Raw genomic sequence first — 12,871 nt, forward strand, 5'->3', positions numbered from 1 at the left:
TGGGCAAATTTTGGGGTATGACAGTTTCCCCTGTTCAATCTTCTTATACCTGAGGATGTAGATAGGCTTGTGTGCCTATCGGAATCTGAAGGTAGAAGAGGACTGAACACTAGAATACCCAGGAATTTGCCCTAGCTGAAGTAGGGACTTTTTTGTAGGAGATGGGCTTAAATATGCCATCCAAGCAGAGTATTGTCAGAGATGGGCTTAAAGATGCCATCCAGATTCTTGGGATTTGATTGTGATGGGCTTAAAGATGCCATCTGTCTCGATATGTTTTGAAAGTCAGAATGAATCGTACGTTAGATTATATCTGAATTTTGAAGTGTTGAGAAGTAGTTGTTGAATGTTAATCGTGTCATTTCTGTTCGTAGTAACAGAATTTAGACTTTGACAGTTGATTGGGTCTACCTCGTTTGTGATGATAGGGCTATATCTTGGAAGGTTGATTGTGTCAGCACCGTTCGTAGTAACTGAATTAGATCTTGGAGAGATGATCGCGTCTACACCGTTCGTGATGATAGAATTAGATCTTGTAAATAGAATACCATAACGAGTCATACATTAGACCATATATGATAGAGGACGTCAGAACGAGTCATGCATTAAACCATATCTGAAGGAGAATATTAGATCATATTTGTTGGAGGGTGTCAGAAAGAGTCATACATTAGACCATATCTGAGGAAGGATACCAGAACGAGTCGTACATTAGACCATATCTGGAAGTAGGACATCAGAACGAGTTATTCATTAAACCATATCTGAAGGAGAATACCGGAACGAGTCATACATTAGACCATATCTGATGAAGGATGTCAGAACGAGTTATTCATTAAACCATATATGAAGAATAATGCCAAAACGAGTCATACATTAGACCATATCTGACTGAGAATACCGAAACGGGTCATACATTAGACCATATCTGTTGGATAATGCCAGAATGAGTCATACATTAGACCATATCTGTTTGAGAATACCAAAACGAGTCATACATTAGACCATATCTGATAGAGAATGTTTTGCTTGTTAGAGTTGATAAGTTATTTTGATGAAGCTTTGGAATGTAAAAGACTTGTCTGAATGAATCTTCAGCTCCATTATATCTGAGAGGAATGCTTGTCGAGGTGGGACCTGAAAACAAAGTTAGAAATATGCAATGTCATGATGCATGTATTATATGACGAGTCTCTCCAAATAAAAATGAGAAACTCGTATGTTTATCATGAAGTAATGTATGCAATGTATGAATATGTATGTGATGTATATGATACATGACTGATGTTGTTTGGAGTGTATTGAGAAAATAAATCTCTATATCATTGTGATTTGGGTATTTGATCTTGTTTTGTAGATGCTCAGCTGGGGATTTATGATTTCTGCTTGGGGATGAGAGTCATTTGAATGATTGATCTTGATGTACCCTGGTTGGGGATAAGAGAGATGAATAACCCTGTTTGAAGAAAAGAATAGTATCGGGGGACCGGCAGTGTCGAAGATGTAAACTCAGTTGAGGAACTAAGTCTTTGTTGGGACGAGAACATTTGGAGATGATTACTCTGTGGGGATATGATCCTGTGACACCGGCTTTGTGGGAAGGCATGGATGTCTTGAACGTTGCCCCCAGTATTAAAGTAACTGCCATTCCTGGATTTGTATTGACTAGGACACACCATTGAATATTGATCAAGATGTTAAACTGGACTTGCATAGATTTGCCCCTGCTAGTAGGGACTTTAGAAAAGATTCGCCTCGCGAGGACCTTATGAGATGGTACTCTGGGTGACATGCCCCTAGTACTTAGTATGATGCCCCTGACTGATCGGGAAGTAGCTTCGGGCCTACTTGGGATGTATGCCTTTGATTATTTAGCATTTGAGAGATTCTTGGAATCTTGACCTGATTGCCCCAGATTGATTGGGCAAAACGTGCCATGCCCCGTGTATACGTAGGAGACATTGCTTCTTGGAGTAATCTTTGTTGGTCGGGATAACTTTGAGTCATTAGTCATACCCTGTGCAGATTCTTTCTGTTGCTAACATTTGAAATTATGTAGCAGAATATGTTTAATAATGAATTCATGAGATATAATGCAAACGTCTGTCTTGAGTTTTTTTTTTTAAAAACGTTAAAACAGGAGATGTAAAAGCGTGATATTTGTAAAAACGTGATGTTTGTAAAACGAAATATCAACTCAGCATTTTGGTAAACCTTAAGGAGTCAGGATACCTTTTGGTGACAATATGCTTTCGAACTAACCACGCTTCAGTTAGGACTTTCAAGGGTTGTAACGTGGCTTGGTTCACGGTTTAAGAAACAAAGGATAAAGGCTCAAATTTTATTTATACCCGTCCCAATCTTCGCGATGTTCTTCGATCCTATGCTCAGTTAACCTTTCGTTTAAGTCCTAGCAGAGCTCTGAAGTTGTAACATTGACATTTGATGATGGTTTCAGCATCGGGAGTTTATTTGGACGGGCAGTCACCCTTCTTGTAATATTTTTTGCTTTTGTCGAGGATTTGTAGTGACCTCTTTTTTGACATTGATTTTGTTATCCCTAACTTTTGCCTGAACTGTTTATTTTGAGGTTACAGTCAGCGGGATGTTTCGATTTTTGATAAGTCTCCTTCATAGGTTTTGACTTAACGGCTTTTTCTTTTTGGTGGATATTGACTTCCTTTCTTAATGGTTGCGGGAAACCATCATTATTTGTGTAAAAGCGTACTGGCATGACTGAGTTAACTGAGTAACTATCCTGCCCCAGGTTATGATTAAAGGTTTTAAATTGTTCAAGAAAGAAAACTTCTACTCCTTAGGCTCAAAGGGGTTGACGAGGGATTAACATCCTTATCTCTCCACTGTTTAGGAATTGAAACAATGCATGTACATCGTCAGCATAGTCTGTTCAAAAGCATACTGTGTGAGGTTGCAGTATCATTTTCGTCATCCTCCCTTAAAAGGCTTACGGCTTAGCGGGAGTTGAAATATCATAAAACATATGCAAAGTAAAGACGCAATTTAAGACGAGTGATAGCAAAATAATTTATTCAAGACAAACATATGCAATGCACTGATGATGATTATTAAAACAGATAATGTCTATCATAAGTCGAATGTTTAGACAAATAGAAAAAAGAAATTGCAACTGAAAGTAAAACTAATGATCTTAAAGTCCACCCTTCTAGCCATCCACAGTGTTAGCACTCTTGTTGTGATTAGGCATGGTTGCAGGAGAGTCGAACTCAATTTCTCCAGCGACGATAATATCCTGGATTTTGTTCTTCAACGGCCAGCAATCATTAGTGTCATGCCCAATGCTGTCGGAATGATAAGCGCATATTGCATTAGGATTATATTGATGAGATAAAGTATTGGGCTTCAGAGGAGGATCCTTTAAAGTAATCGACCCTACTTTCAGCAACTGTTGTAACGCTTCAGCCAAAGTTATGTTGATCTTTGAGAATTGTCTTTTAGATGCGCCCTGTTTACGCTGGTTGCCCCTTTGTCGTATCATCACTTGATTAGAGGCTAGGACTGCTCCCACAGTATTGGATTCATTCCTCTCATTGTGCGCTTTCTTTGTGGTATTGTAATATGTAGCCACTTGAATTTTACCGCTTCGGATACCGCTTTCAACATGTTCCCCAATCAGTATGAGTTCAGTGAATCCAGATGATGAACTTCCCAGCAAATGACTATAGAAAGGACCAGTCAGTGTACTCATAAACATATCGACCAATTCTCTGTCCGCTAAGGAGGGTTTGACTCTTCCAGCTAGATCTCTCCATTTTTGAGCATACTCCTTGAAACTTTCCTTGGGTCCCATAGACATGCTTTGTAGTTGCATGCGAGTTGGTGCGAGGTCAGCATTGTATTGGTATGCTGGTAGAAAGCAGCAACCAAATCTTCCCAGGTACGGATGTTGGTACTTTCCAGTTGATAGTACCATTCGAGTTGAGTTCCAGATAAGCTCTCTTGGAAGAAGTGGATCCAAAGCTTTTTATCAGCAGTATGAGGTTGAATCTTCCTCACATATGATCTTAAGTGCAGCTTAGGACAAGAGACTCCATCATATTTAGCAAAAGTCGGAATCTTGAACTTCGGAGGGATGACAACTCCAGAGATGAGTCCTAGTTCCTCAAAATCCAGCCCAGGTACCTTCTGGATCTCTATGGCTTTCATACGTTCTTCAAGCAGCTTGTATTTGTCATTAGGATGTTCATCCTCATGATGATAGTCCTCTTCTTCTTCAGAAGGTTTGGCAGAACCATGATTATCAGTTTTGATACTAGCTTCATCATCTTGCTCATCTTCGTCACTGTCCTCGGAGACTTCGGCTTCCCTGAGTTGCAAGATCGGTCTAAGCTTCTTCCTCAGAGTCTTCTTGCCTTTCTTCTTCTTCTTGGTAAGAAGGGATTTCAACTCATCTTGCCCCTTGGACAAGTTCATGATCAGAGCTTGGAACTCGGCATTCTGAGCTTGGAGATTCTTGACAGATTGTTCGAGATCCATGATGCTGAAATAAACAGCGAGGAAGGATGAGAGACCTATCGTAAGAAACCTGTTATGCGATGTTATGAATGCAAATGCAATATTTTCAAGGATCTTTAGGAAATTTAGTTTGCCACATTACATTGAACCAAACACAGCTTTATCTGATGAACGTCCTTCCTTGAGAAATTAAGCTCACCATATCGAGTGGGTCATCGCCTCTGATTCGGGATACTTCTGTTATTGGAAGGTATGTGGCCAGAGGAAAATAAATCCTCTTGCCCCTTGCTAGGTACCGAGTCTTTGAATAGGAAGGTATGCGGCCAGAGGAAAGTAAATCCTCTTGCCCCTTGATTAGGAAATCAGTCCTTGATAAGAGCACCTGAAATTGTACGCCCTAAATCCCTAAGATCCTTGAAAGGGTTAGTTAAGTCATGTTATGCTTATGATGTCATGATGTCATGATGTTATGCGAATGCAGTTCATTAGGCACAGCGTGAGATAGTAAGGGCAAACAAGTCTCTTAACAAAACCTGCAAGGAAACAAAGGTTAGTAGCAAACACAAACAAGTCACATAAGTGCCCTTAGGTTTAGAGGCTTGCATGAAGTTCGTAGGTAAGTACCATCCCCACTGAAGTTGAGTTGGTTCATCCTATTCTATATAAAGATCGGGTTCTAGGGAGCTCATATCATTGACCTTTCTCGAAGGCGCTTATCTCAGTTCGGCAATCGAATCACCAACCGAGAAGGTCCTGAAAGACCAGTCCATATGAGTGTAGCTTCGAGTATCAACCCATATCTACTAATTAAGAGCCTAGGAATTTAATGGTACAGTTTTCACGCCCTGAATATGCTCGGAACCGTGAAAACGAAGGTGTCCTTCGTACTTGCCCTAGCCATGGTGATTTGGATTCTACACATAAAAGCTTCACTCCAATAATCTAAACCTTCTTAAAATCGTGTCAGGAACTCAAATAAACATTTATTTTAGATCAAAACATAATGATGAGCAGAAAACCAAAATTAGATATGGATGAACATGAAGAACGAAAAGCATGCGTTTGGGGCTGTTTTAACCACCTCTCATGATCATTACTTACTCTTTTTGCACCTTAGAAGGAGAATGGAACGATTTAAAAGCTTTGGAGTTGCTTGGTTGAAGAACACAAAAGTCACACCTTTCTTGAATGAATTTTGAAACCCTAGTAATCTTGCCTCCTTCTATTTTTTCGTCCTCTTGCATCTGAACATGATCACTATAAATAATAGAAGGAATTAGGGTTTCTATATGTGAATCAAATCTTGCCCTTGAAGAGAAACAAATTTGATTGAAAATCTTATGTTAGAACTTTCTATTTTGGTCCAATTTAGATCCACATGATTACCATCAATCTTGGAGATTTGATCTTGGCTGAATAATAACATTATACGCATGAATCCAAATTTCTAGCATTTTATTCTAATTTATTTTGATTTGTATTGAATAAAATCAAAAATAAATAAAATAAAAATACCATGGCCATGCACCAAAGAAATTAGGGCTTCCAAGGGATGTTTTATGGGCCTTTGTATGATTTAAAAATAAACCCCCTTAATTTGTTTCATGATTTTTGTGTTTTTGCTTAATTAATTCGATTTTTTCATGAATAAAAATCCAAATAAATTAAATAATAGCCACAAAAATATGAGAATAAGTTTATGGGTCCTATATGATGTCATAATCATATTTGGAGTCCAAAACCTAGGCCCAAAGTTCAAAAGCACAAGATTGTGCAATTAGGATTTCAAGCCTTTCTTGAATTTCAGTCAACTTGTGAACATCATATCTCTCTCAACTTTTATCCTATGGATATGTTCTTGACCATTTTAGAAAGCTTAAAATGTCTTATAAAACCTCCTTTTGGTTTCATCTCAATTGAGTTTACCATGTTCAAGTTATGAGCTTTGAGAAAAAAATGACTTTTTGCGATCCTTTAGAAGGACCTGTAATGTTTTGGCTTGTATCTCCCAAATGGTGCATTTCTGGCCTTGGCTTGTGATTGACAAAGTTGTAGATAATTCAATTTCCTTCAAGATAGGCTTTGGATGGAGAATTTCTGATGTTCTATGTGAAAGTTATGGCTGGTCAAAGTTGGGTTGACTTTCTCCTTAAAAACCCTAATTTAGAAACTTAGGTTTTTGATGATTGTAGAGCTTTTCTTGATGAATCATGATCAATCCTTGATCAAATGATGAATGATACTTCATAATGAGGATGTTGACCAAAAATCAGAAGTTTTGACTGTGGTTTGACCATAGTTTGACTTTTAGGTCAACCAGTCGATTATTGATCGTTTGGACCAATGGGCGAGCAGTCTTTTGAATCAGAGCTTGAAAGTTGGCATGAGGTTTATTTGAACCATATGAGAGGCCATGGGATCCACTTGAGGTATCGGAAACTGATTTTACTTTGAGAAGATCAAAACCCTAGTTTGAGGGTTGTTGTTTAGGAGAGAGACTGCATGCTTCCTTCCTGTATATCTTTGAGCATTTGAAAGTCAGACAGACTGAAATATGAGTAAATATGATGGGCAAATTTTGGGGTATGACAGTTTCCCCTGTTCAATCTTCTTATACCTGAGGATGTAGATAGGCTTGTGTGCCTATCGGAATCTGAAGGTAGAAGAGGACTGAACACTAGAATACCCAGGAATTTGCCCTAGCTGAAGTAGGGACTTTTTTGTAGGAGATGGGCTTAAATATGCCATCCAAGCAGAGTATTGTCAGAGATGGGCTTAAAGATGCCATCCAGATTCTTGGGATTTGATTGTGATGGGCTTAAAGATGCCATCTGTCTCGATATGTTTTGAAAGTCAGAATGAATCGTACGTTAGATTATATCTGAATTTTGAAGTGTTGAGAAGTAGTTGTTGAATGTTAATCGTGTCATTTCTGTTCGTAGTAACAGAATTTAGACTTTGACAGTTGATTGGGTCTACCTCGTTTGTGATGATAGGGCTATATCTTGGAAGGTTGATTGTGTCAGCACCGTTCGTAGTAACTGAATTAGATCTTGGAGAGATGATCGCGTCTACACCGTTCGTGATGATAGAATTAGATCTTGTAAATAGAATACCATAACGAGTCATACATTAGACCATATATGATAGAGGACGTCAGAACGAGTCATGCATTAAACCATATCTGAAGGAGAATATTAGATCATATTTGTTGGAGGGTGTCAGAAAGAGTCATACATTAGACCATATCTGAGGAAGGATACCAGAACGAGTCGTACATTAGACCATATCTGGAAGTAGGACATCAGAACGAGTTATTCATTAAACCATATCTGAAGGAGAATACCGGAACGAGTCATACATTAGACCATATCTGATGAAGGATGTCAGAACGAGTTATTCATTAAACCATATATGAAGAATAATGCCAAAACGAGTCATACATTAGACCATATCTGACTGAGAATACCGAAACCGGTCATACATTAGACCATATCTGTTGGATAATGCCAGAATGAGTCATACATTAGACCATATCTGTTTGAGAATACCAAAACGAGTCATACATTAGACCATATCTGATAGAGAATGCTTTGCTTGTTAGAGTTGATAAGTTATTTTGATGAAGCTTTGGAATGTAAAAGACTTGTCTGAATGAATCTTCAGCTCGATTATATCTGAGAGGAATGCTTGTCGAGGTGGGACCTGAAAACAAAGTTAGAAATATGCAATGTCATGATGCATGTATTATATGACGAGTCTCTCCAAATAAAAATGAGAAACTCGTATGTTTATCATGAAGTAATGTATGCAATGTATGAATATGTATGTGATGTATATGATACATGACTGATGTTGTTTGGAGTGTATTGAGAAAATAAATCTCTATATCATTGTGATTTGGGTATTTGATCTTGTTTTGTAGATGCTCAGCTGGGGATTTATGATTTCTGCTTGGGGATGAGAGTCATTTGAATGATTGATCTTGATGTACCCTGGTTGGGGATAAGAGAGATGAATAACCCTGTTTGAAGAAAAGAATAGTATCGGGGGACCGGCAGTGTCGAAGATGTAAACTCAGTTGAGGAACTAAGTCTTTGTTGGGACGAGAACATTTGGAGATGATTACTCTGTGGGGATATGATCCTGTGACACCGGCTTTGTGGGAAGGCATGGATGTCTTGAACGTTGCCCCCAGTATTAAAGTAACTGCCATTCCTGGATTTGTATTGACTAGGACACACCATTGAATATTGATCAAGATGTTAAACTGGACTTGCATAGATTTGCCCCTGCTAGTAGGGACTTTAGAAAAGATTCGCCTCGCGAGGACCTTATGAGATGTGTACTCTGGGTGACATGCCCCTAGTACTTAGTATGATGCCCCTGACTGATCGGGAAGTAGCTTCGGGCCTACTTGGGATGTATGCCTTTGATTATTTAGCATTTGAGAGATTCTTGGAATCTTGACCTGATTGCCCCAGATTGATTGGGCAAAACGTGCCATGCCCCGTGTATACGTAGGAGACATTGCTTCTTGGAGTAATCTTTGTTGGTCGGGATAACTTTGAGTCATTAGTCATACCCTGTGCAGATTCTTTCTGTTGCTAACATTTGAAATTATGTAGCAGAATATGTTTAATAATGAATTCATGAGATATAATGCAAACGTCTGTCTTGAGTTTTTTTTTTTTAAAAACGTTAAAACAGGAGATGTAAAAGCGTGATATTTGTAAAAACGTGATGTTTGTAAAACGAAATATCAACTCAGCATTTTGGTAAACCTTAAGGAGTCAGGATACCTTTTGGTGACAATATGCTTTCGAACTAACCACGCTTCAGTTAGGACTTTCAAGGGTTGTAACGTGGCTTGGTTCACGGTTTAAGAAACAAAGGATAAAGGCTCAAATTTTATTTATACCCGTCCCAATCTTCGCGATGTTCTTCGATCCTATGCTCAGTTAACCTTTCGTTTAAGTCCTAGCAGAGCTCTGAAGTTGTAACATTGACATTTGATGATGGTTTCAGCATCGGGAGTTTATTTGGACGGGCAGTCACCCTTCTTGTAATATTTTTTGCTTTTGTCGAGGATTTGTAGTGACCTCTTTTTTGACATTGATTTTGTTATCCCTAACTTTTGCCTGAACTGTTTATTTTGAGGTTACAGTCAGCGGGATGTTTCGATTTTTGATAAGTCTCCTTCATAGGTTTTGACTTAACGGCTTTTTCTTTTTGGTGGATATTGACTTCCTTTCTTAATGGTTGCGGGAAACCATCATTATTTGTGTAAAAGCGTACTGGCATGACTGAGTTAACTGAGTAACTATCCTGCCCCAGGTTATGATTAAAGGTTTTAAATTGTTCAAGAAAGAAAACTTCTACTCCTTAGGCTCAAAGGGGTTGACGAGGGATTAACATCCTTATCTCTCCACTGTTTAGGAATTGAAACAATGCATGTACATCGTCAGCATAGTCTGTTCAAAAGCATACTGTGTGAGGTTGCAGTATCATTTTCGTCATCCTCCCTTAAAAGGCTTACGGCTTAGCGGGAGTTGAAATATCATAAAACATATGCAAAGTAAAGACGCAATTTAAGACGAGTGATAGCAAAATAATTTATTCAAGACAAACATATGCAATGCACTGATGATGATTATTAAAACAGATAATGTCTATCATAAGTCGAATGTTTAGACAAATAGAAAAAAGAAATTGCAACTGAAAGTAAAACTAATGATCTTAAAGTCCACCCTTCTAGCCATCCACAGTGTTAGCACTCTTGTTGTGATTAGGCATGGTTGCAGGAGAGTCGAACTCAATTTCTCCAGCGACGATAATATCCTGGATTTTGTTCTTCAACGGCCAGCAATCATTAGTGTCATGCCCAATGCTGTCGGAATGATAAGCGCATATTGCATTAGGATTATATTGATGAGATAAAGTATTGGGCTTCAGAGGAGGATCCTTTAAAGTAATCGACCCTACTTTCAGCAACTGTTGTAACGCTTCAGCCAAAGTTATGTTGATCTTTGAGAATTGTCTTTTAGATGCGCCCTGTTTACGCTGGTTGCCCCTTTGTCGTATCATCACTTGATTAGAGGCTAGGACTGCTCCCACAGTATTGGATTCATTCCTCTCATTGTGCGCTTTCTTTGTGGTATTGTAATATGTAGCCACTTGAATTTTACCGCTTCGGATACCGCTTTCAACATGTTCCCCAATCAGTATGAGTTCAGTGAATCCAGATGATGAACTTCCCAGCAAATGACTATAGAAAGGACCAGTCAGTGTACTCATAAACATATCGACCAATTCTCTGTCCGCTAAGGAGGGTTTGACTCTTCCAGCTAGATCTCTCCATTTTTGAGCATACTCCTTGAAACTTTCCTTGGGTCCCATAGACATGCTTTGTAGTTGCATGCGAGTTGGTGCGAGGTCAGCATTGTATTGGTATGCTGGTAGAAAGCAGCAACCAAATCTTCCCAGGTACGGATGTTGGTACTTTCCAGTTGATAGTACCATTCGAGTTGAGTTCCAGATAAGCTCTCTTGGAAGAAGTGGATCCAAAGCTTTTTATCAGCAGTATGAGGTTGAATCTTCCTCACATATGATCTTAAGTGCAGCTTAGGACAAGAGACTCCATCATATTTAGCAAAAGTCGGAATCTTGAACTTCGGAGGGATGACAACTCCAGAGATGAGTCCTAGTTCCTCAAAATCCAGCCCAGGTACCTTCTGGATCTCTATGGCTTTCATACGTTCTTCAAGCAGCTTGTATTTGTCATTAGGATGTTCATCCTCATGATGATAGTCCTCTTCTTCTTCAGAAGGTTTGGCAGAACCATGATTATCAGTTTTGATACTAGCTTCATCATCTTGCTCATCTTCGTCACTGTCCTCGGAGACTTCGGCTTCCCTGAGTTGCAAGATCGGTCTAAGCTTCTTCCTCAGAGTCTTCTTGCCTTTCTTCTTCTTCTTGGTAAGAAGGGATTTCAACTCATCTTGCCCCTTGGACAAGTTCATGATCAGAGCTTGGAACTCGGCATTCTGAGCTTGGAGATTCTTGACAGATTGTTCGAGATCCATGATGCTGAAATAAACAGCGAGGAAGGATGAGAGACCTATCGTAAGAAACCTGTTATGCGATGTTATGAATGCAAATGCAATATTTTCAAGGATCTTTAGGAAATTTAGTTTGCCACATTACATTGAACCAAACACAGCTTTATCTGATGAACGTCCTTCCTTGAGAAATTAAGCTCACCATATCGAGTGGGTCATCGCCTCTGATTCGGGATACTTCTGTTATTGGAAGGTATGTGGCCAGAGGAAAATAAATCCTCTTGCCCCTTGCTAGGTACCGAGTCTTTGAATAGGAAGGTATGCGGCCAGAGGAAAGTAAATCCTCTTGCCCCTTGATTAGGAAATCAGTCCTTGATAAGAGCACCTGAAATTGTGCGCCCTAAATCCCTAAGATCCTTGAAAGAGTTAGTTAAGTCATGTTATGCTTATGATGTCATGATGTCATGATGTTATGCGAATGCAGTTCATTAGGCACAGCGTGAGATAGTAAGGGCAAACAAGTCTCTTAACAAAACCTGCAAGGAAACAAAGGTTAGTAGCAAACACAAACAAGTCACATAAGTGCCCTTAGGTTTAGAGGCTTGCATGAAGTTCGTAGGTAAGTACCATCCCCACTGAAGTTGAGTTGGTTCATCCTGTTCTATATAAAGATCGGGTTCTAGGGAGCTCATATCATTGACCTTTCTCGAAGGCGCTTATCTCAGTTCGGCAATCGAATCACCAACCGAGAAGGTCCTGAAAGACCAGTCCATATGAGTGTAGCTTCGAGTATCAACCAACTTCAGTCGGAACCAAAGCCAGCCACCTCGCTACTTTCTAATAGGCCATAGTCAAGTTCAACTAGGGTTCTAAGGGCAAATTAGTGCTTAATGACACCACGCAGCAGCCAAGTGTTTCCTCGAGTCGGATCCCAAGGAACACCAGGACAAACCAATGTGTCACAGTAACGATGGCCACCATCTCAACCACATCAGTATACGCTGTGCAGTCTCCTTGGTCTCATGCCATTTACCTAAAGTACTCAGATTCGGGTTAGGATCTTTCACACAAGTAAATACCCAAAACAGCCTTTAAAAATAAATCAAACAAATCAAACAATTTAAAAGTGAATCCTAAACTTTAAGGTAACCCCTCTTTTTAATCGAAAGCTTCCCCAGCAGAGTCGCCAGTTCTGCAATACGGTGAATTGACTTTATCGAAATGTCGCGGTAAGCAAGAGTCGCCACCGACTTTTATTTTATCCAATTTATAGAAAGGCTAAAAGAACAGAAAAAGACCTTTTAAAACGATTTTGA

This window comes from Vicia villosa, linkage group LG3, assembly GCF_029867415.1.
Source record: "Vicia villosa cultivar HV-30 ecotype Madison, WI linkage group LG3, Vvil1.0, whole genome shotgun sequence".
Classification (NCBI taxonomy): Eukaryota; Viridiplantae; Streptophyta; class Magnoliopsida; order Fabales; family Fabaceae; genus Vicia; species Vicia villosa.